Source organism: Asterias amurensis, chromosome 1 (assembly GCF_032118995.1).
Source record: "Asterias amurensis chromosome 1, ASM3211899v1".
Classification (NCBI taxonomy): Eukaryota; Metazoa; Echinodermata; class Asteroidea; order Forcipulatida; family Asteriidae; genus Asterias; species Asterias amurensis.
Window position 1 is genome coordinate 24,290,702 of NC_092648.1, and position 26,130 is coordinate 24,316,831.

Below are 26,130 nucleotides of genomic sequence, written 5' to 3' on the forward strand. Positions count from 1 at the left end.
TAACAAGAGACGTCAAGGAATCTTTGGTCAGGGGACCAGACTATATCACAATGGGTAACTTTGGAACGCTAGGTGGCAGCAGACTAACCAGGTAAAATGTCCATTGTTTACGTAGTTCTGAGCACGCGCACACTACCTAGAACAAAGGATTTTACCTGGTAAGTCTGCTGCCACCAAGCGTCCCAAAAGTCTCCCATTACATACGCGCAAAATAACAAATCTTTGAAAGTTTGGGCTTGAGTGATCATAGATTTAGTGATAAAATGAAGAAAAAAAAAATCTTTGTAGCACACATCTGTGTGCTTTCAGATGCCTGAAAGAAAACCCTCAAGCACGATTGAAGTATTTTAGTGAGAAACAACCGCTTTTTGAAAAACCATGTTAGAGGAAGTCATTTTTTCACAATGTTTTATAATATTAATGGATCTCCGTTGCTCGTTACCGAGTAAACAATTAGATGCAAATATATTTTAGCAATAACCAAACGTGGCCAGGGCCTTTAGGGTTTCATTTTGAGCGAAAATGAAAAAACTAACTACAGAGCAACCCGAAACAAGACTCACGTCTCAAATGTCTTTTGATCCCAAATTAAATCATTGGAGCGATGTGGCATGTAAAAAGCCACTGTACCACTACGCTTCTTGCGTATAAAGGCACACATAGTATTTTCAAAATTGATTTCTCACATTGAAAATGGCAGCCAAATTTCACTCTTTCAGCATAGGAATCTCAGATCACAACGAAAATTGAATAGGTCAAGTGAATCATAAGCCTTGGTTACCTGGACCCATATGGTGTTAGGGAAACACCACCGAGCCGAATTTAGTGTCCATGTAGCCTCAGCGTACACCATGTTACTAAAAAACCAGGGTGAATTAAGAGTTGTAGAACATGCTGAACATCGCTGGTTGAAGGTAGAATGGAGAGTGGGGTAACCACCAGAGCGTGCTCTGCAGTTTATAGTTACTGCGTTCCGCACCAATATTTATGATGAATAGGATAGTCTAATATTGATGTGCACCTGGCCACATCTTTGGACCATTATTAACAAAATAAAGGGAAGAATTCGCTTCAGTATGTCAAGTGAACCGGGTCAAATGTCGTTCATGTGAAACATGTGTCTCAATCATCTTTAAAACCCCGTTTTGAACCACGTATACGTATAGACTCTGCAATTGTTACATACAAGAGGTTGCACTCTGTGACAGCTGGAGAAATAATGATGCATGAGGGATAGGGAGATCTGGGGACAACTCAGCCGTAACATTGACCCAGGACACCACTCGAAATAGAAGTAGTTACTTGGGATAGGGCATTTAGGGGTGTTCATCAGCAAAATTCTAAACGGCTCACCCGCCAAAAATTGAAAGGAAATCGTAAGTTAAATGCATTTGAAGTATTCAAGAGGCTGACTTATACTTTGTTTGATGAGTATGTGAATTTAGCCTTATTGATATTGGTCTCCATTGGAGTTTACGTACTGTCGTGCACCGTAGGCATAATTATAGCTGTTTTGTCAAAAAATATTGATAATAGAAATAGCGCTGGCGAGGACTTTGCAGAATAAAGGAAAGCACACACGATTAATTAAGGCAAATGGGAGTTAGCGTAGCCAAATGTCCTTGATGACAAAGAATCGTGGTACAGATAATTAATGATACCAGTTATTAGGCCTACTCACTTTTCCATCCTCTTCAGTTCGTTTTTGGACACCACAATTTGCCATAGCATTTTTTTTGGTTTATTTCATAGTGATCCCGATCCACACAAAACAATTTTTTCATAGGCTGAAAAGGTTTTTTGGTCAAATGATATTACTGGGGTATACTTTTGTTTGTAAACAAATTGCCTGTATGTGTAAACAAATCGTGTGCGCTCTGCACTGCTCTAGAAATGTTTTAAAAGTCTTTCAGAAAAAGAAAAGATCGTTAATATAGGATAAAGGAGGGGAGGGAGTTTACAATACATTCAACAAAATAACAATTTAATTCAGCAAATATTTCACTCCTGAAAACGAGAAAAACTAATAACTAAAAAATTATTGAGAGATTGCTCAACGTCTACAGACTACATAATATGATTGGGACAAAACTAAAGTGTATTATATTGAATTATTCTACAACAATGGAAATTAAAATGTTATTTTCGTGCCTGGCGCATGACACAAGTCTAATGGTGTTCCCAATAGACTGAGTGTACATATCTCGCGGGTATTCAAATTTCCACGCGTTAACATACAACCTCGTTCCCAGTGGTGTATGATCTCACCGCGCGATGTTTTTCCGAAATGTTCCTGCTCGATCAAGCCCTTACCATAGAGCTATATATTATTGTCAATATATATAACTCTCTGGCCCTAACCGATTATTTGTCTTTAAAAAACGTGTTTATAATCAAGTGCCTTCCTCGAGGACGTTCAAGGTTCGTGTATCAAAAGTGTGTTACCGAAACCAATCGGGGGATTGTTGTCATGGACGATTGGAAATACTTCAATGTTAGCCAAGTTGCCAAGGGTAACGATGCGCGATGATGCTTTTCGTCAGCAAGCAAACCGACTCAGGATCGATTATATTTTACCCACCAGTTGATGCTCTCGTCAGGTTTAACACTCAACGAGAAATAAAAAGACAAACTTGGATAAATCCCCCAAAAGATAAAAACTCTGTAACCCTCATATCTTTATCACAGGCACGGACACCTTCGATAATTGTCCAGGATTAGTATCACACGATGTATCCCAATATTGAGTTTTAATATGCAAAAATTCAGAAAATCTGAGAACATCTGGACTTAATCACTAGGTCACTCTGAGAAAAAGAAAAAAAAGGGGGAATCTGTATTTTACACGAACGTCATGATATAATTTTTGTATAACTTATGGTTAGGGAAATAGCGAGTAGAGTGTAACAACCGCATCCTAAGCCCATTCGCGACCGGACACTAGCCCTCCCTGAGAAATCTGAAGTTCTCTGTATTCAATGGTTTTCGGAGAACGATATTAAAACCATTAAACTCGAAGGGAATCCTTTGTCAAAAATGTTAACCAACCAGCCGCACTAATTCTCAGCAAAACAAAGTGTTTATTGTAATTGATTGTTTGAGTAGTTTAAAGGCACCTGGAAATAGGATTTTTTTTTCTTTTAAACATAAGAGTATATGTTTATTAACAATAAAACAATTTTTTGAGTAATTGTTTGTCACGATTTATATGTTAAAAAAATTAATTAAGTGACTGGGGGGTTTGACTCCGCCTACCCCTTTTGTGACGTAGAAAAAGGAAGACTTTGCCTCGATCAAACATAGACCCCCCTCGATGCGTAGATAACACACGTGCAAAAGTACATGTAATTCTAAGACGTGAGTTTGTACGCTGCGAAAAAGTTTTTTTCTGGCATTTTTCCGGCAATGCCGACCAGGGTTATTGCTGCTGGATGCAGCAAAACAACTAAAGATGGGGTCAGTCTTCATCTGTTTCCTGCAAATCCCAAGTATAGGCGGTTGTTGGCTGCGAAAGTCAGATTAACTAGAGCAAAGTGGTCCGGTCCGACGTCTTTTTCAGCGCTGCAGCGAACACTTAGAGCCGTCGTACTTCGAATCCTGGATACACAACTCATTTGACATGACGCCGTCCAAACAATTTTTCTAGCTAGTGGGAAGTCGAAGAAGGTATCTGAAAGACGTGGCGAACTCAGAGGAGCATTTGCTAAACGTGAACAAATTCGGGTAAGTTTGAACTTTGAGGGTATGTTTTTAGCTTTTGCCAAGTGACACGATTTTTGTTGGTACCGCATGCGATTCACCGTGCGTGCAGGTCCTATGTGACCGTCCGCCCATTATACAGCAGCCATAGTGCGTGCGTGCAGTCTGATCTGTGGCCATTTTCTATAATAATACATCTTACAACCCATTTGGTCACTAAAAAGTCGCATAGTTAAATAAAAATAGCAGCAATAGCTTTTGTAAAAACCACTAGGCGTTCAACATGTTCAAGTTTCAATGTACGTATGTGTGTAAAATCGTGTCTAAATTTGTTTTGATGTGCCATGTTCCCAGACGTAATGTACGGGGGCCCGACTACAAATTTTCTCTCCAAATATCGCGCCTTGAAATACGTCACGAACAGCGCCCTCTCGGGTCGGGGCCTACTCGTAAATTTGTAAATACAATCAAAACTAAGATTTTTAAACCTTAGTTAATTTTTTTTTTTAGTGACAAAAGCTTTATTTAAAAAAAATACCACTTCCAGGTGACTTTAAATCATGGATCCTAATACGGGGCGAGCACCCCAGTTAACACGTGACCAACGAGTACAGCGCCCATTGGTTGACGGAGTCGATTGTATCGTGGTTGTATATGAAACACGTCGCATTCTAAATCTCTACTTTCGTATTATTATTTCAGATACCATAGTGAAGTGTAGTGCGGTGCAATGATGGCTCACTGCGAGGGAATATCGGTGGAGAAAAAACTGTTGATATTTCTCTTTGGAATCCTCGTGTGGTTTTACCCGCTATCCTGCTGGTGCCTCAATCTCACAGGTAAGTATTTAATTAACGAGGAAACTAATGTGGGAACGCAGCACCAGGCAAAGTATACCTTCGTTTTTTGGAATCGTTCAACCGAGTTTTAAAATGTATGTGAACATACACCCACCATTTCATTTAAAAAGTCGCGTTTTTATAGATGTCGCCGAAAATCCGGAACGATTTGTGTCCTCGCAGAAGGAATCAATAATATTGTAGAATACACAGTCTTGAAAGCGTTATTCTGAGATTCAAACTTTGTGAACAAAAACTTATATCTTGTAACTAATCACACCACTTCGAATTGAAATGTCTTTCGAAGTGCTTAAGACTATCGAAAGCTGCATAAATTAGGCTTCTACTAAAACTTTGTATTTACATTAATTTCAAGAGTGATTACCCAACGTATTATGCATTCCCTTTTAAACATACAATTCACTAAAAACTTAGATCAAAAGGATTGCGTCTCAGATCTATAACGAATGCATTTTCAAAATTGAGTCAATGTCCATTTCAGCATTGGATCTCTGTGGGATGCAAGCCAGCCAGCCAGAGCTCGGACTTTAAAGGGTATTCAGCAGATCTAGCAATTGACGGCAACTCAAACACTTACTTCTTCATTGGTGGGTCTTGCTCTCACACCGGTTAGTGTAAAATTTGAATAAAAAAATGTTTGCAAGATGCAAATTACATAAAAGTGTTTAGGAGAGAGTGTAACTCGGGGCAACGAATATACGAGCCTCGCATAGACCTTACTCATTGACGTCATCCAGCGGCCATCTTAGTGGAAAAACGGTGACGAAACAATCGAAACGCACAGATTTGTACGCGCGGCGCACAGGATTGGCCAATGAACAACCTCCTTTTGACCTCTAGGTGAGGGCGCCCTACTGAAATGACGTCATGTGCATAAGGTCTTTTGTAAATTTTTGTTTGATTTGTTGGTACATGCCACTCATATCCAATGAGTCCCACCCATTGGATACAATGATATCATTGGATAAACGTGCAATGGTTCAGAGGAGGAGGAGGAGTTAGATGAAAACAAAAGTGATGAATCAACATAATATGACAGTGATTGTGATGATTGTATTGCCGTGAAAAGATTGAGCCATTGAACAAACGGATATGTCCACTAAACGATTAACGAAGCCAATGCACCACATCTCATAGTTTCATATTCTTTATCCTATATGCCTCTGAAGAAGGTCCGATTTGGATCGAAAGCTTAGGCCATCTACCCTACTCATAATACTTTAAACCTATTTCTGATACATTTTGATCTCTCTGAAGGAATGTCAAAGTGTTCAATATTGTTACTTTTCTTCTGGCACAGTTTGACCTTTCATTAAGGTTTCAGCCAATTATTTGTCCGAATTTCATGTAATTCATGCCTCACCTATTATGTCCCTGTTGCAGGTAATGATGTTCATCCGTGGTGGAAGGTGGACCTGGGAACAAACCACTGCATTGGTCGTATCACCCTTGTCAACAAAAACACATGTTGTAGTAAGTCCTAAAAAGTTAATTGACCCAATTCACTAGACGTCATTAACATTAATATTTTTGGATGCGCCATAATGGTTGGCAATGTCACTCTGTGCGCTATTCAGTGAAGTGCGCATTTTAGGCGACGCGGCGTTTACACATAAACCTTTTGACCACATAGATATAGAATAATATATTTTAATTCTATATCTATGTTCGTCCACCAAAATGGTCAGCATGGAACAGTCACCGCGTTTGACTTGCGTGCAAGGGGTCAATACTCTAAAATTTGAAGATGAGAAGATTGACCTGATCTGGATGAATGTAACGAAGAAGTATCTGGTAACCAGCGAGAATAATTATAACCATATTATTCCAGCTGGTTACATTTTAATGTTTTAGCAATAATATTTTTGTACGTATACGGGCCTTATAATTGACCAAAGAGGGCGCTGTTTACAAGGTCGAACAGAAAAGTGTATTGTTTGGTTGATGGCCTGGGTGAGCAGAACGAACAGTACTCAGTTCGCAGAGTAATACCGGAAAAGGGGGTTTACAAAAAGCTGGCAAGAGCCATGCCGACGGGCTAAACTTAAAGGCAGTGGACACTATTGGTATTTACTCTAAATAATTATTACTAGCATAAAACCTCACTTGGTAACGAGTAATGATGGTATAAAACATTGTGAGAAACGGCTCCCTCTGAAGTGCCATAGTTTTCGAGTAATGAAGTAATTTTCCACGAATTTGATTTCGAGACCTCAGATTTAGAACTTGAGATCTCGAAATCAACCATCTGAAAGCACACAACTGCGTGTGACAAGGGTGTTTTTTCTTTCATTCATATCTCCCAAGTTAGATGACCGATTGAGCTCAAATTTTCACAGGTTTGTTATTTTATGCATGATGAGATACAGCAAATGAGAAGACTGGTCTTTGACAATTACCAAAAGTGTCCACTGTCTTTAAACTCAAGTTAGTTATTATGACAAAGAAAAGTCATGCATGGATGTATAGATTATCACAGTGTTTTTCCTGGATTTCTTGTTGACAAGAGTTGTTATCAATGGTTTGTTCGCTGACAGAATCAAATAAAGATAATTCAGATTGGATGAGGTAGATCTTATCGTAAACAACGACAACATATAATCAAGGGTTCTTCTGCAAAGAATATTGGTGTTGACCAACGAGTATGTCCGCGAGTATTTTAATGCAACAAGATTAAGTAAGTATGGGTTGTCCTAATAATATAACTGCACAAAACATCAAGCATAGTAAGACTCGTTTTCAAATGTTGTGCATCCTGGGTTGAATCAAATTTAATAAAGAGTTTTACTTTCATTGACAGGCGAACGATTGATTGGCGCCGTGGTAAGGGCAGGCATAAAGAGCGACATTTTCAACAATGCCGCGTGTGGGTTACCAGTGACGTCAGACCAAGCATCGATCCTTGGGGGACACATACAACTTGTATGTGACCCGCCCGTGATTGCGCCATACATCAGTGTGGACGACGATGTCCCTAATTTACCAAAAAATGAACCCTACCTAACGCTGTGCGAAGTGATGGTTGAAGAGTACTCCATGGAGGAATGCCTTCAAACAACAAGTAAGAAAATAAGAGAATGAATTATGACAAAGACATTTTTTTTTTTTTTTTTTTTACAATTTTAATAGTTGAATGGGGACAACTACAAACAACGAATTTCTTTATTCAGTAGAGATCGTCTTGAATGGTAAACTCACTCTGTGACAGTATTTGCCAGAAATGGTTCTTGGAATGTAACATCTACTGCGTGATTGCGTATTTTGGTTTTTGTCGGCTGTCTGTCTGACTGACAGTTTTTATCAACTGCTGTCAGTTTTACTTGTTTTTCTGCGTTCTTATGGGATTAACCGCCTTTTGATTTAAAGGCAGTGGACACTATTGGTAATTGTCAAAGACTAGCCTTCACAGTTGGTGTATAGATCTCAACATATGCCAAAAGTAACAAACCTGTGAAAATTTAAACTCAATCGGTCATCGAACTTGCGAGATAATAATTAAAGAAAAATACCCTTGTCACACGAAGTTGTGTGCGTTTAGATAGTCGATTTCGAGACCTCAAGTTCTAAACTTGAGGTCTCGAAAACAAATGTTTGTGGAAAATAACTTCTTTCTCGAAACTATGGGACTACAGAGGGAGCCGTTTCTCACAATGTTTTATACCATCAACCTCTCCCCATTACTCGTCACCAAGAAAGGTTTTACGCTCATAATTATTTTGAGTAATTACCAATAGTGTCCACTGCCTTTAATATTTTGTTATATTTTGTTAAAGATGCAAACATCTCGGTGAAGAGATTTTCTTTTTGCGAAGACCTCGACCTGCTCTACTAGTACTACTTTATTTTCTGATTTTATTCAACAGCTACTGATATGTCGACAGCTGCAATGATCGGGGACCCGTCGTTCTCCATCACCTGCATGTCCACATTGATGTTTGTGGACAAACAAATCACCAGCGCACGCCCTCTGTTGGTCGCTAACAAGAAGTCACCCATGCAATGTTTCATGCGTTGCAAGATGAATTACGAGTGTTGGTCTTTCGACTACGTCATGACTTCTGGTCAGTGCAGGCTCTACGAGGTAAAGGCTGGAGACGTGAAGGCAGATGATCAGCCAGGCTGCTTGGTGTATGCAGTAGTCCGTGGCTAGACCAATATTGCAATATTATATAAAAAAGTAACTCCTTTAATTATGTAACCATACGGACGCAAATGCCAATAAAGGATTCGAGTTATTCGGAATTAATTCATGTTCTTGTTTGTACGTTCGAATCAATGTCGTGCTTACAAAATCATTTCAAGTACACGAATGGGAGACTTTGGGACGCTAGGTGGCAGCAGACTTACCAGGTAAACTTCCATTGTTTACGTAGTTCTGAGCGTGCGCACATGACCGAGAACAATGGGTTTTACCTGGTAAGTCTGCTGCCACCAAGCGTCCCAAAAGTCTCCCATTAAATACTTCGAATTGTCTTTGTTTCGAGTGAACGAAAGAACGCAATTAACTAGTTCTTGGCATGTGGATTTATTTGTTTTCTTTTGTTTTCCCTTTATAGGCACTGGACACTATTGGTAAAATTATGTCAAATACCAGTCTACTCACTTGGTGTGTCTCAACATACGCACAAATTAACAAACCTGTGAAAATTTGAACTCAATTGATCGTCAAAGTTGCGAGATAAAAATGAAAGAAAAAAACACCCTTGTCACACAAAATTGTATGCTTTCAGATGCTTGAATTCGGGACCTCAAAATATTATTCTGAGGTCTCGAAATCAAATTCGTGGAAAAAAATTCTTGCTCGGATACTATGTTACTTCAGAGGGAGCCGTTTCTCACAATGTTTTATACTATCTACAGCTCTCCTGCTTGTTGCCAAGTAAGTTTTTAAGCTACCAATTATTTTAAGTAGTTACCAATAGTGTCCACTGCCTTTAATCATTGTAGGAAACCTAAAGCCTGTTTTTGTGTTCAGCTGAATATTTTTGTTTAGAGGGCGCTCTTTTACTAGGTAGTCGCATCGCAAATTTCAAGGCTTAAGGTTTTTAAAAGGCATGACTTTGCTTAAAGCTATTGTGGTGAATCTAATGTTTGTAGGCATATGTACATGTCTCACATTGCGTTGAGAGTTTAGTTGAACGCTTTTGTTAAAGCCATTATACACTTTCGGAACAGAACACAAAATAAAAGTTCACAGATTTACAAATAACTTTACATGGTTTACAGAAGGTAATGGTAAAAGACTTCTCTTGAAATATTATTCCATGAAATGCTTTACTGTTTGAGAAAACATTAAAACAATTATCAATTATCGACAACGAGAATTACGGATTATAGTAAACACATGTCATGACACGGCGAAACGTGCGGAAACAAGGGTGGGTTTTCCCGTTATTTTCTCCCGACTCCGATGACCGATTGAGCCTAAATTTTCACAGGTTTGTTATTTTATATAAAAGTTGTGATACACCACGAAGTGTGGGACTTTGGACAATACTGTTTAGGCGCCGAATCAAAATAGGCCAACGCGTTGCAACGCGTTGCAACGGCAGAGGCGTTGGCAGGCGTTGTAAAAAATTAGTTGGGTAATTTATTTCCACAACGCGTTTTTGGCCGTTGCAACGCGTTGTATACTGAGCTCATTAACTCTGCCTGTTACTGTTAGTTTAAATGACAAAAGGAAGAGATGTGTTGATATTTAAAGTAGGCCCGTGCGGTACATCGTACGGGTGACTGACTCTGAAAGGAATCACACTCTACACACGCTGCCGTGAGGTGTAGGCTGACAACAAAAGAATAACATGCCACTCATTAACATTACCGTAGACAACAGACCAGTGATAGTGAAATAATGATTCATTCGTTGTACCTGCAATTTAAGGACCAAACTTTGGGTCTTTGAGTGACTGTATAAATACCACTTTGTCTAATCTAATTACTGATGTTACATTAAGAAGACACTGGTTCTGTACACAAACAATTCAAAACAAATACCTTCCAAACTTTTGGTTCCGGCACCACTTCGCCCACCTTACATTGTTTGTTGTTCGAAATACATTTAGCAATAAGAAACTGAAATAGTCATCACACTCTCTCTAATAATCATGATGCATATTATTTTATTAACATTGAATAATAGATACTTAAAAGACGGACCAAAACTTTGCTCTCTGTTATAATGTATTTATTGAATAAAGAGACATCCGGCTTGAGACTGGCACACACTACTGATCTCCGTCTTAGAAAACAACATGAATATATATCTCAAGAGGGCGCACTTAAGCATGGCCCCTTATAAAATAAAGAGTATTACGCATGCAAAGTGATCAATGCGTCAGGGAACACGACCTTTGGTGCAATGGTGCGCTGTTGTGTGTGAAATCTTTACGCCACAACATAATTATTTTTCATCTTTGTACAGGAGTGAAGATTTGTTTACTGAATGATTTATTCTAAAAAAGGAGGTGGGAAAAAGATGGTCTTAAATTTGTAGATGTATCAAGCCTGACATTTCCGAATCAATAAGTTTAAAAGATGCAGTTTGACACTGTACTGTTTGATTTTGAAATCAAAAACCCCAAATCAATATTTCATTTTCAAACTTCACATTAAATTAGCCGTAAGAGACTGAAATGTACTTCTGAAATTGTCAATATCAATAGATGAAATCAAACCCAAAATACGAGGATAATTGTATAAAAATTCAGCGTGAGCTCGACACAACACTAGCCGGTCAACCGTGCCTGACGGACGGCGTTGCTCAAGGCCGGATGATGCTCTGCAATGCTGGTAGTGATTACAACGGCAATCTTTTGCTAATATTGTTGGTCAACAAAAAGGAGAAATTATAAAGGGACTTAATTTGTAAATAATATTGTCCGATGAAGTTGAACGAATGTTTTGTAGTTGTAGATGTATCATGCCCGACATTTCAAATCATTCTGACATTTTAATAAAATATTGCTGTTAACCATTTAGCCACTGTACCGCCCAGCCGCCTCTATGCGGTACGAGGAAACCTCGCTAGCTTGTGTTTGTAGAAAAAACGGAACATCAAAATAAAACTCGATAGTCATTAGTAGGTCTACGCATTTGTTAATATATCTAGTTGTTATAGATCGTTATTAATTCTCCCTTTATAGTTGACTTGTCGAAGCTAATGATGATGAAATAATTTAGCTCTTACGAAAAAAAAAACGCTCATTAGTAAACAGGAAATTGTTCATCATTTATGATGATATTGTCGAAAGTTAACGCCTTCGCATTTAATCAGTATGAGCATTGAGCCAGATAAAAGCCTTGAAAAGCTATTGTGTCCATTTCATCCGTGCACAAAAATATTCGCCATAAAAATTACCGTAGCCGTTTAACGAGAGGCATTTATTGTTCCCATGAGAACTTGTACTTTTATACAAATATTACCGAAAGGGTAAAAATTTTTGCATACATATTAAGCCATGGCTATCTTTTAAAATGCGAACTACGATTCCAGTAATTTACTGCAAGAATCTTGAGAAATTGGTTTTGCAACACACTCGGGCGGTGCAGGGACTAAAGGGTTAAGGCAAATGGGAGCGTATTTCCAAATGTCCTTGATGACAAAGAATCGTGGTACAGATAAACTGATGCCAGCTAATAGGCCCTACTCAAGGGGCTAACAACAATTGACGAGTTATAGTTGTCCATCCTCTTCAGTTCAATTGGATACCAAAATTCGAAAATGCCATAGCATTTTTTTGTTTTTCATAGTGATCCCGATCCACATAAAACAAGTGTTTTTATATTTATGATGTGAACTTTAAAAAGGTTTTTTGGTCGAGTGATATTAATGGGGGTGTACTTTTGTTTGTAAACAAATTGCCTGTGGAGTGTGTGTAAACAAATCGTGTGCGCTCTGCACTGCTCCAGCAATGTTTTAAAGTCTTTTAGAAAAGGAAAGGAACATTAATATGGGAGAAAGGAGGGGGAGGGAGTTTACAATACATTCAACAAAATAACAATTTAATTCAGCAAATATTCCACACCTGAAACCGAGAAAAACTAATAACTAAACAATATTGAGAGATTGCTCAACGTCTACAGACTACATAATATGATTGGGACAAAACTAAAGTGTATTATATTGAATTATTCTACAACAATGGAAATTAAAATGCTATTTTCGTGCCTGGCGCATGACACAAGTCTAATGGTGTTCCCAATAGACTGAGTGTACATATCTCGCGGGTATTCAAATTTCCACGCGTTAACATACAACCTCGTTCCCAGTGGTGTATGATCTCACCGCGCGATGTTTTTCCGAAATGTTCCTGCTCGATCAAGCCCTTACCATAGAGCTATATATTATTGTCAATATATATAACTCTCTAGCCCTAACCGATTATTTGTCTTAATAAAAAACGTGTTTATAATCAAGTGCCTTCCTCGAGGACGTTCAAGGTTCGTGTATCAAAAGTGTGTTACCGAAACCAATCGGGGGATTGTTGTCATGGACGATTGGAAATACTTCAATGTTAGCCAAGTTGCCAAGGGTAACGATGCGCGATGATGCTTTTCGTCAGCAAGCAAACCGACTCAGGATCGATTATATTTTACCCACCAGTTGATGCTCTCGTCAGGTTTAACACTCAACGAGAAATAAAAAGACAAACTTGGATAAATCCCCCAAAAGATCAAAACTCTGTAACCCTCATATCTTTATCACAGGCACGGACACCTTCGGTAATTGTCCAGGATTAGTATCACACGATGTATCCCAATATTGAGTTTTAATATGCAAAAATTCAGAAAATCTGAGAACATCTGGACTTAATCACTAGGTCACTCTGAGAAAAAGAAAAAAAAGGGGAAATCTGTATTTTACACGAACGTCATGATATAATTTTTGTATAACTTATGGTTAGGGAAATAGCGAGTAGAGTGTAACAACCGCATCCTAAGCCCATTCGCGACCGGACACTAGCCCTCCCTGAGAAATCTGAAGTTCTCTGATTCAAAGGTTTTCGGAGAACGATATTAAAACCATTAAACTCGAAGGGAATCCTTTGTCAAAAATGTTAACCAACCAGCTGCACTAATTCTCAGCAAAACAAAGTGTTTATTGTAATTCATTGTTTTGAGTAGTTTCAATCCTGGATCCTAACACGGGGCGAGCACCCCAGTTAACACGTGACCAACGAGTACAGCGCCCATTGGTTGACGGAGTCGAAGTATCGTAGCAGGTTGTATATGAAACACGTCGCATTCTAAATCTCTACTTTCATATTATTATTATTTTTTCAGATACCATAGTGAAGTGCAGTGCGCTCTTCATTTGTACCTACATTTTATTTAAAATGTTTGATCATTAATAAACGCCTTTTCGTTTCAAATTGTTGTTGTTGTTGATAAACATGTTGTTGGCAATCAAATAAATTAAGAAATAACAAAGTGCAAAGAACATTTTTTCGCTTGTGACAGGGCCTCTTGTCTTTTGTCTGTGTGTGAATGCATTTTGTTTCTGTTTCTGTGTGAATAAAAAAATCGCCGAGTTTATGACACATTACATTTTTGAGAGTTACAGCGTTACATTTGTTGTTGGCAAATTAGTCCTGTCTGACTGTACTGTATGTGACTGTACTGTAGAGTCTGACATGTCTGAGGAGAGACGAGAGCCTAATAAAACAAACTTGTTAATTTTTCCAGAACACAATAGAATGACCATGATGACAGTAGTAGATTAACAAGTTGAGGCACACTTACCAGCTTAAATGATACATTTGTACGATGATTGTTGAAACTTAAACAAACACATAAAATCATAACACTCCGACAAAAATTACAACAAACCACTCAGAAATCAGAACAACAACGACCTCTTGCCGTACGTTACGATTCTATTTTTGATCTAGCTCAGTAGCTGTAGCAAAATAATCTTACTTTTAAACCCATTTATTACAAATGGATAACCCATTATCAGCTCACGACTCACCTTTCTGTTTTCTTCGGGAACCTGAAGAAAGGCAAATGAGGGCATTTGGCCTTACTGTTTTGGCAGTTTACGGCCGCAACCCGCCGAGTTGGCGTTGTGTAGTTGGAGTGTTGTTGCCTGCCTATCGAGAGTTTTGCACATGTGTGTAAACTTTTCTTGCCGAAATGGCGCCCGCTTTGACCCATGAAAATTTCAGCATTTGCGTTGAGTTATCTACGATCTTTGGGCTAGGTCACTATGAAATTATGCAAATGAGAATGTTTCATTCTCATGAACGTAGGGAATTACTTCGCAGTATAAAACTCAAAGTATTCACGAACAACACTTACAAATATTATGTTGAGTATGATCTTTTAACTTACATAGGTCATTTAATTTATTAAATTTACTTTTAAATCATGAAAATCATACTCTACCATAAAAACACAATTCAAGATCTCATTCGATAGTGATAGTGTTTGTTTATTATTATTTCATTTATAACATTAAAATCTTCCCCTCCACTCGTGCGACGCCATAGCTTAGTTGGTTAAAGCGACTGTTTAGTAAACAGGAGATCCCCGGTTCGACTCCGGGTGGTAACGTAACATAAATTTTAAATAATTGCATATTGGGTGCTTTTAAGTAACTTATTCTCCCCCTTTTCACTCTGATTACAGTAAAAATTAATCAGAGCATTGTACATACCTAAATAGACGTTTCAAAAATTTACTGTTGTAAGCTTTTAACAGAAATTCACAGTCTACTTATTATCTGACAACTAAAACAGCAATACAAATCAGTCTTTGAAACGTTTTATTTCAACAGAAGAATTGTGGTTATTTATTCATGCAAACTTCAACCATCAATATTCACAATTAGTACACTTGGTATGTAATATCAGATTGAGTGATTCAATTTGTATACTGTGCATCTTATGAATTGTGGAAATGTGTAGGGGATGGGAAGTCTGCGCTGCTCTGGTAAATAGCATACAGTTTGATTTATTGTGTGCTCTGTGTAGCCTGCTGTGTGTGTCACTGGATATCTATTCTGTCTCTGCTCATTTAGCTAACTAACAATCTCTATCAGCAACCACCAGTGGGCTAGCTGCTCTGCGACTTTGCATCCTGCTGCACTGACCTACTGCTCAGCTCTGACTATCTGCAACTCAGCTCATCTCACAAAAGAGTTCCATGCCCAAAATTAACCGGGCCTAATTTCATGGCTCTGCTTACCGTCAAATTCTGTGCTTACTGTGCAAGTGCTAGGTTTCTGTGCTAGGTAGCGTGGAGTAAGCATGCCCACAAGCAAAGATTTCCTGCTAACCTGTGAAATACGCTCGACATAAGAGCCGTAATTCCCTGCTTTTGTAAGCGCTGAGTCTTTTCTTATAGAATGCAGAGCCATGAAATTAGGCCAGAGCAACAATACGCCCTCGCAGCTTGCCTGTTATTGACTTTATGGACTTGCATGGGGGTACTGGTTGGCTAAATAGCACGTAACAGAGTATATTATGATCACTCACTCTCATGTACAATCTGCAATGTAAAAACTACACAATCAATAACGAAATGTGTACAGAACAGGAATAAAGAACAGTGTCTGTCCTTTCTTGTTTTATCTGACAGAACTATTCAACTGACATTACTCGTTACCAAGTTCGGTTTTATGCTAATAATTATTTTAAGTTATTACAGATAGTGCCTTTAAATGTGTGCAGTTCTAATGTTTTTGAATTTTATTGTGTTAGTGTGTATGTGTGCGTGTTTATTTGATATATTTATATATTTGATATTATTGTTGTTGAGAGACGACGTCGTCTTATATCCAGCTTTGGATTTAACAATGTTATATCTATCTAATCTATCAAATCTACAGGCCTTGACCCTGCGAGACCAGATTTCAAAGATTATGTGGGTAAGCCGGAGTGCGTTTTGGATAAAACTGATGCCGACTTCGTTGACGTCATCCATTCGGATGGAAGCCTCCAAGCGTATGGACTTGAGGAACCGGTAAATCTTGTTTAAACCGCCCAACCCTTTCATAATAATAATAATATGTATTCGAGCAAACACATTTACAAGTACGTGAAGTATACTTGTAAACAAATATTTAAAACAAAGTAAAACAACAGCGGGATACCAAGAAGAGCTTTTAAAAACTAAAAAAAGTAACAACAAAATAACTATCGCCGAAAGGCGTATGTCTCCTAAATCCGAGAAATTAAAAAAAGAACAAAAAAAAGAACATCAAAAAATACAAAACCAATTAACAACTAGACATTAGGTGTTTGTGAACAAACACAAAGCTGTTCCGTATTCTTTTGCTTAGATTATGTGGTAAAATGACCAAGGAGCCTATAACTGAAAAAAAGTTTGAAATGTTGAATAGTGTCTTGAGTTATGATGCCACTTCCGGTTGACCCGAAAGTAGAGGTCGACATGGGGTCACGGTAACCTAAGGCTAATCTCCAATGCCCAAGGGGTCTAAAACTGAAAAAAGTTTGAAAATCGGTTCAATGGCACTTGAGATATGGTCCCACTTCCAGTTGACACGGAAGAAGAGGTCAAAATGAGGTCACGGTTTTTCCCAACAAATTTTAAGACCTAAAGAGTCTATAACTGAAGATTTTTTTTTAAATCGGTTGTGTAACTCTTGAGATATGGTCCCACTTCCGGTTAACCCGGAAGTAGAGGTCAACTTGAGGTCACAGTTTTTCAAAATTAATGTCCATGCCCAAAGGAGTCTTCACTACAGACAGTGTAAAAATTGGTCCTGCACTTCTTGTGATATGGTGCTGCAAGGATTTTCACTGTCAATAGAGGGCGGTATATAAGATGAGTGGTCCCTAGTTGAATAATGTAAAAACTTGCATTTGACTCAGGATTGTTTGATTTGGTTGGTTTCTTGAGTTCATGCCAGTATCTTTAGAGTCCATTGCCATGTGACAAACTACTTAATGATACAATCCTTGTATTTGGTTGGTGGTTTGATGTTTGATCTAGTTCGAGTGGATTTTACTGAACTCGTAACCACCAAACTCTGCACCTACGATCACCATTTTCTGCTAAATGTGCATGCGCGGAATAAAATGTGCGAGCTTGGAAGCACACAAACAAAAGAAATCCCTGCTAAGCAGTGTATTTTGCTTGACGTAAGCGCAGAATTCATTGCTTCTTCTAAGCACTGAATCTTTGCTTCCAGAGCAGAGCACTACATTGGGCCCATTCGCACAAGATTTTTCAGAAAGTTTATCGCGATTCAGAACCGCAATGCATTTTGGGAAGGAATATGGGGCGGTATCTACCAGTTTCTACGACTCGCGCTCGCAACGCCTATACCTTTGTGTGGGTTCAACAGCGCCCTCTCTTGAAATTTTGCGATTTGCGATAAAACCTTAATAAGCAAGTTCCCATCATGATAGGCCTGGGTGACTAGTGAAATTTACTAACTGGACTAATCGCACCTCAAACCCAACTACGACACTTGTCGAGATAAATTACGGATTCTCAAGACTTGTGCGGCAAAGTGTTGCAAGCGCACGTTATATTATATGTTGCGAATAGTAAGAAGCAACACAACTAAGTGTTTCACCAGACAGGTAGTCGGGTCAACGTTTGAGCACGATTATAACAGAGTAGAGAAAAGTAGTAGTCGCGACTCAAATAATAATTTGTAGTCGTGACTCAAACAATAATTTGTAGTCGCGACTTTAACACTAAAGCACACTAGTTGCCCCGGCCTAGAGTTTGGTGGTTACGTAAGTAAACCACGGGTATTATCCTGCGAATGCAAATCAAATTTTTAAGTCACTGTTGTTTTCGCAGCGAAAGTTTTGCAGGAGTTGAGCACAATTAGTCAATGTAGCGTTTTTTTATTGGGAACTGTGACGCTCAAGAACGCATTCCTTGCTAAGCTGTTAAATACGCTTAGCGTTAGCACAATTCCATGATTACGTAAGCGCTGCGATTCTTTCCCTTAAAAGCCATTGGCCCAAGACCAAACTACACTAAAGCTTTTTAAACACAAAAAGCAGCTAAACACAGCAAATACAAGTACAAGTTGTGATTCAAGGTATTCTGCTCATCTGCAAATTTTTTAAAGCAAAATAATTTGCCTATTGATTATAATAAGTAGCTCTATAACATTTAGCCACTATTCTGCTCAGTTTCTGCTTTTTTATGAAGCAAAATGTTTTGCCTATTTATTATAAGCAGCTCTATACAAGTGACCCACTCAACCACAAGAGAAACGTCAGAATAATAAAATCGCTGCTTTTGTATTCCTGCCAAAGAGTTTTTGTATGTCATGGTATAATTTCCGAAAAGAAAGCGAAATACTTTAGTTAGTTTAGGGTTATGGTCCCCGATTTCACCCGTAAAAGATTCCAAATCCCAGGCGTTCTATTTTTGTCGTCCACGCTCGTCGCCTGAAACGAACCCGGTCAACTCGGTCCCAAACTAACTCGGTCCCAGTCATACGTTGACAGTTTTTTCAATCTTTTCTCAAAAACGAACCCGGTCAACTCGGTCCCAAACCAACTCGGTCCCAGTCATACGTTGACAGTTTTTTTTTCACTAATTTCTCAAAAACTACAACACCACAGCAAGTAATATTTTAAGGGAAGCTTTCAACTATCATTATCTTCAAAATGTTTAAGTTAAGTGTAATTCTGTGGACACCATGGTATGTCGTCGTCGTCAAAAACGTACTCCTATTTATATACGCACGTTCGTTAAACGAAAACCCTATGCCTCTGTGTACGTCCAGAACTCGGTTAGGAAACGAAGAAACAGACACTGCGCTGTGGTCCAGAACGTATGTAGAAAAACAAGAAAAAAGAGACTTGAGTAGACTCCTCTCAAGAAGTCACAACTCATGATAGGTACATACTGAATTGCATTTACCATGGAGAATGGTTAACAATAACATGGAAGTGACTGCATCCAGTTATGTTCAAACGCGTAGACTCATCTCAAGAAGTCACAACTCATGATAGGTACATACTGTACGGCATTTACCAAAGAGAATATTTCGCAATAACATGAAAGTGACTGCATCAAGTTTACAAATTAAAAATTCAAATGAAGACCACGTGGTTAATTAATGAAGAATTTTTACACTTTTGTATTAGAATAAAGCTTAGGTTCTAAGCTTCAATTTGATATATGATTTAACTATTTTATCCTAATACTTTAGGAGTAGGGGCCTAAACAAAAACGCTGTACAAACGCTATGGGGTTTGAGGCGGAAACAAAGAATAATAATAATAATAATAAAAACTAGACATTAGGTGTTTGTGAACAAACACAAAGCTGTTCCGTGTTCTTTTGCTTAGATTATGTGGTAAAATGACCAAGGAGCCTATAACTGAAAAAAAGTTTGAAATGTTGAATAGTGTCTTGAGTTATGATGCCACTTCCGGTTGACCCGAAAGTAGAGGTCGACATGGGGTCACGGTAACCTAACCTAATCTCCAATGCCCAAGGGGTCTAAACTGAAAAAAAGTTGAAAATCGGTTCAATGGCACTTGAGATATGGTCCCACTTCCAGTTGACACGGAAGAAGAGGTCAAAATGAGGTCACGGTTTTTCCCAACAAATTTTAAGACCTAAGGAGTCTATAACTGAAGAATTTTTTTTAAATCGGTTGTGTAACTCTTGAGATATGGTCCCACTTCCGGTTAACCCGGAAGTAGAGGTCAACTTGAGGTCACAGTTTTTCAAAATTAATGTCCATGCCCCAAGGAGTCTTCACTACAGACAGTGTAAAAATTGGTCCTGCACTTCTTGAGATATGGTGCTGCAAGGATTTTCACTGTCAATAGAGGGCGGTATATAAGATGAGTGGTCCCTAGTTGAATAATGTAAAAACTTGCATTTGACTCAGTATTGTTTGATTTGGTTGGTTTCTTGAGTTCATGCCAGTATCTTTAGAGTCCATTGCCATGTGACAAACTACTTAATGATAAAATCCTTGTATTTGGTTGGTGGTTTGATGTTTGATCTAGTTCAAGTGGATTTTACTGAACTCGTAACCACCAAACTCTGCACCTACGATCACCATTTTCTGCTAAATGTGCATGCGCGGAATAAAATGTGCGAGCTTGGAAGCACACAAACAAAAGAAATCCCTGCTAAGCAGTGTATTTTGCTTGACGTAAGCGCAGAATTCACTGCTGCTTCTAAGCACTGAATCTTTGCTTCCAGAGCAGAGCACTACATTGGGGCCATTCGCACAAGATTTTTCATAAGGTTTATCGCGATTCAGAACCGCAATGCATTTTGGGAAGGAATATGGGGCGGTATCTACCAGTTTCTACGACTCGCGCTCGCAACGCCTATACCTTTGTGTGGGTTCAACAGCGCCCTCTCTTGAAATTTTGCGATTTGCGATAAAACCTTAATAAGCAAGTTTCCATCATGATAGGCCTGGGTGACTAGTGAAATTTACTAACTGGACTAATCGCACCTCAAACCCAACTACGACACTTGTCGAGATAAATTACGGATTCTCAAGACTTGTGCGGCAAAGTGTTGCAAGCGCACGTTATATTATATGTTGCGAATAGTAAGAAGCAACACAACTAAGTGTTTCACCAGACAGGTAGTCGGGTCAACGTTTGAGCACGATTATAACAGAGTAGAAAAAAATAGTATTCGCGACTCAAATAATAATTTGTAGTCGTGACTCAAACAATAATTTGTAGTCGCGACTTTAACACTAAAGCACACTAGTCGCCCCGGCCTACTTTTGCACATAAGTAAACCACGGGTATTATCCTGCGAATGCAAATCTAATTTTTAAGTCACTGTTGTTTTCGCAGCGAAAGTTTTGCAGGTCAACTGTAGTCAACTGTAGCATTTTTTTATTGGGAACTGTGACGCTCAAGAACGCATTCCTTGCTAAGCTGTTAAATACACTTAGCGCTGCGATTCATTCCCTTAAAAGCCATCGGCCCAGGACCAAACTACACTGAAGCTTTTTAAACACAAAAAGCAGCTAAACACAGCAAATACAAGTACAAGTTGTGATTCAAGGTATTCTGCTCATCTGCAAATTTTTTAAAGCAAAATAATTTGCCTATTGATTATAATAAGTAGCTCTATAACATTTAGCCACTATTCTGCTCAGTTTCTGCTTTTTTATAAAGCAAAATGTTTTGCCTATTTATTATAAGCAGCTCTATACAAGTGACCCACTCAACCACAAGAGAAACGTCAGAATAATAAAATCGCTGCTTTTGTATTCCTGCCAAAGAGTTTTTGTATGTCATGGTATAATTTCCGAAAAGAAAGCGAAATACTTGAGTTAGTTTAGGGTTAGGTCCCCGATTTCACCCGTAAAAGATTCCAAATCCCAGGCGTTCTATTTTTGTCGTCCACGCTTGTCGCCTGAAACGAACCCGGTCAACTCGGTCCCAAACTAACTCGGTCCCAGTCATACGTTGACAGTTTTTTCACTCATTTCTCAAAAACGAACCCGGTCAACTCGGTCCCAAACCAACTCGGTCCCAGTCATACGTTGACAGGGTTTTTTTCACTAATTTCTCAAAAACTACAACACCACAGCAAGTAATATTTTAAGGGAAGCTTTCAACTATCATTATCTTCAAAATGTTTAAGTTTAGTGTAATTCTGTGGACACCATGGTATGTCGTCGTCGTCAAAACGTACCCCTATTTATATACGCACGTTCGTTAAACGAAAACCCTATGCCTCTGTGTACGTCCAGAACTCGGTTAGGAAACGAAGAAACAGACACTGCGCTGTGGTCCAGAACGTATGTAGAAAAACAAGAAAAAGAGACTTGAGTAGACTCCTCTCAAGAAGTCACAACTCATGATAGGTACATACTGAATTGTATTTACCATGGAGAATGGTTAACAATAACATGGAAGTGACTGCATCCAGTTATGTTCAAACGCGTAGACTCATCTCAAGAAGTCACAACTCATGATAGGTACATACTGTACGGCATTTACCAAAGAGAATATTTCGCAATAACATGAAAGTGACTGCATCAAGTTTACAAATTAAAAATTCAAATGAAGACCACGTGGTTAATTAATGAAGAATTTTTACACTTTTGTGTTAGAATAAAGCTTAGGTTCTAAGCTTCAATTTGATATATGATTTAACTATTTTATCCTAATACTTTAGGAGTAGGGGCCTAAACAAAAACGCTGTACAAACGCTATGGGGTTTGAGGCGGAAACAAAGAATAATAATAATAACTAGACATTAGGTGTTTGTGAACAAACACAAAGCTGTTCCGTGTTCTTTTGCTTGGATTATGTGCTAAAATGACCAAGGAGCCTATAACTGAAAAAAAAGTTTGAAATTGTTGAATAGTGTCTTGAGTTATGGTGCCACTTCCGGTTGACCCCAAAGTAGAGGTCGACATGGGGTCACGGTAACCTAAGGCTAATCTCCAATGCCCAAGGGGTCTAAAACTGAAAAAAAGTTTTAAAATCGGTTGAATAGTACTTGAGATATGGTCCCACTTCCAGTTGACACGGAAGAAGTGGTCAAAATGAGGTCACGGTTTTTTCCCAACAAATTTTAAGTCCTAAGGAGTCTATAACTGAAGAATTTTTTTTAATCGGTTGTGTAACTCTTGAGATATGGTCCCACTTCCGGTTGACCCGGAAGTAGAGGTCAACTTGATGTCACAGTTTTTCGAAATTAATGTCCATGCCCCACGGAGTCATCACTACAGTGTAAAAATTGGTCCTGCACTCCTTGTGATATGGTGTTGCAAGGATTTTCAGTCACTCGTCAATAGAGGGCGGTATATAAGATAAGTGGTCCCTAGTTGAATAATGTAAAAACTTGCATTTGACTCAGGATTGTTTAATTTGGTTGGTTTCTTGAGTTCATGCTAGTATCTTTAGAGTCCATTGCCATGTGACAAACTACTTAAGGATAAAATCCTTGTATTTGGTTGGTGGTTTGATGTTTGATCTTGTTCAAGTGGATTTTACTGAACTCGTAACCACCAAACTCTGCACCTACGATCACCATTTTCGGCTTAATGTGCATGCGCGGAATAAAATGTGCGAGCTTGGAAGCACACAAACAAAAGAAATCCCTGCTAAGCAGTGTATTTTGCTTGACGTAAGCGCAGAATTCACTGCTTTTGCTAAGCACTGAATCTTTGCTTCCAGAGCAGAGCACGACATTGGGCCCATTTGCACAAGATTTTTCATAAGGTTTATTGCGATTCAGAACCGCAATGCATTTTGGGAAGGAATATGGGGCGGTTACTATGCAGTTTGTACGACTCGCGCTCGCAACGCCCTCTCTTGAAATTTTGCAATTCGCGATAAAACCTTAATAGGCAAGTTCCCATCATGATAGGCCTGGGTGACTAGTGAAATTTACAAACTCGACTAATCGCCCCTCAAACCCAACTTGGACGCTTGTCGCGATAAATTACGGATTCTCAAGACTTGTACCGCAAAGTGTTGCAAGCGCACGTTATATTATATGTTGCGAATAGTAAGAAGCAACACAACCAGTGTTTCACTGGACAGGTAGTCGGGATTTGTAGTCAACGTTTGAGCACGATTATAACAGAGTAGAGAAAAATAGTAGTCGCGACTCAAATAATAATTTGTAGTCGTAACTCAAATAATAATTTGTAGTCGCGACTTTAACACTAAAGCACACTAGTCGCCCCGGCCTACTTTTGCACGTAAGTAAACCCTGGGTATTATCCTGAGATTGCAAATCAAATTTTTAAGTCACCGTTGTTTTCAGTTTTACAGGACTTGAGCACAATTAGTCAACTGTAGCTTTTTTTAGTGCGAATTGTGACGCTCAAGAACACATTCCCTGCTAAGCTGTTAAATACGCTTAGCGTAAGCACAATTCCATGATTACGCAAGCGCTGCGATTCTTTCCTTTAAAAGCCATTGGCCCTGGACCAAACTAAACTAAAGATTTTTAAAAACAAAAAGCAGCTAAACACAGCAAATACAAGTACAAGTTGTGAATCAAGGTATTCTGCTGATCTGCAATTTATTTTAAAGCAAAATGTTTTGCCTATTGATTATATAAGCAGCTCTATAACATTAAGCCACTATTCTGCTCAATTTATGCATTTTTATAAAGCAAAATGTTTTGCCTATTTATTATAAGCAGCTTTATACAAATGACCCACTCAACCACAAGAGAAACGTCAGCATAATAAAATCGCTGCTTTTGTATTCCTGCCAAAGAGTTTTTGTATGTCATGGTATAATTTCCGAAAAGAAAGCGAAATACTTGAACTAGTTTACGGTTATGGTCCCCCACTTCACCCGTAAAAGATTCCAAATCCCAGGCGTTCTATTTTTGTCGTCCACGCTCGTCACCTGGAATGAACCCGGTCAACTCGGTCCCAAACTAACTCGGTCCCAGTCATACGTTGACAGTTTTTTCACTCATTTCTCAAAAACGAACCCGGTCAACTCGGTCCCAAACCAACTCGGTCCCAGTCATACGTTTTGACAGTTTGTTTTCACTAATTTCTCAAAAACTACAACACCACAGCAAGTAATATTTTAAGGGAAGCTTTCAACTATCATTATCTTCAAACTGTTTAAGTTTAGTGTAATTCTGTGAACACCATGGTATGTCGTCGTCGTCAAAAACGTACCCCTATCTATATACGCGCGTTCGCTAAACGAAAACCCTATGCCTTTGTGTACGTCCAGAACTCGGTTAGGAAGTCAAGAAACAGACACTGCGCTGTGGTCCAGAACGTATGTAGAAAAACAAGAAAAAGAGACTTGAGTAGACTCCTCTCAAGAAGCCACAACTCATGATAGGTACATACGGAATCGCATTTACCACAGAGATCGTTTAACAATAACATGGAAGCGACTGCATCCAGTTATGTTCAAACGCGTAGACTCATCTCAAGAAGTCACAACTCATGATAGGTACATACTGTACGGCATTTACCAAAGAGAATATTTCGCAATAACATGAAAGTGACTGCATCAAGTTTACAAATTAAAAATTCAAATGAAGACCACGTGGTTAATTAATGAAGAATTTTTACACTTTTGTATTAGAATAAAGCTTAGGTTCTAAGCTTCAATTTGATATATGATTTAACTATTTTATCCTAATACCTTAGGAGTAGTGGCCTAAACAAAAACGCCGTACAAACGCTATGGAGTTTTAGGCGGAAACAAAGAATAATAATAATAATAATAATAATAATAATAAAAATAATAAAAATCTCGACGAAAACAATAGCTGTTCCGACTGGATCGGAACAGCTAATAATAACTAGACATTAGGTGTTTGTGAACAAACACAAAGCTGTTCCGTGTTCTTTTGCTTAGATTATGTGGTAAAATGACCAAGGAGCCTATAACTGAAAAAAAGTTTGAAATGTTGAATAGTGTCTTGAGTTATGATGCCACTTCCGGTTGACCCGAAAGTAGAGGTCGACATGGGGTCACGGTAACCTAAGGCTAATCTCCAATGCCCAAGGGGTCTAAAACTGAAAAAAGTTTGAAAATCGGTTCAATGGCACTTGAGATATGGTCCCACTTCCAGTTGACACGGAAGAAGAGGTCAAAATGAGGTCACGGTTTTTCCCAACAATTTTTAAGACCTA

At 38.6% G+C, this 26,130-nt stretch overlaps 1 protein-coding gene, 1 non-coding gene and 1 pseudogene across 2 annotated transcripts in view; all 3 read left to right on the forward strand.

Annotated features, from left to right (window-relative positions):
• The window catches only part of LOC139939221 (pancreatic triacylglycerol lipase-like), an 82,505-nt gene that overhangs the window by 31,201 nt on the left and 25,174 nt on the right, over positions 1–26,130 (forward strand). The window lies entirely within an intron of this gene.
• Positions 4,433–8,709, forward strand: LOC139944236 (uncharacterized; annotated as a pseudogene).
• On the forward strand, positions 15,040–15,113 carry Trnat-agu (transfer RNA threonine (anticodon AGU)). Its single transcript has one exon. It is a non-coding gene; the product is annotated as a tRNA-Thr (tRNA).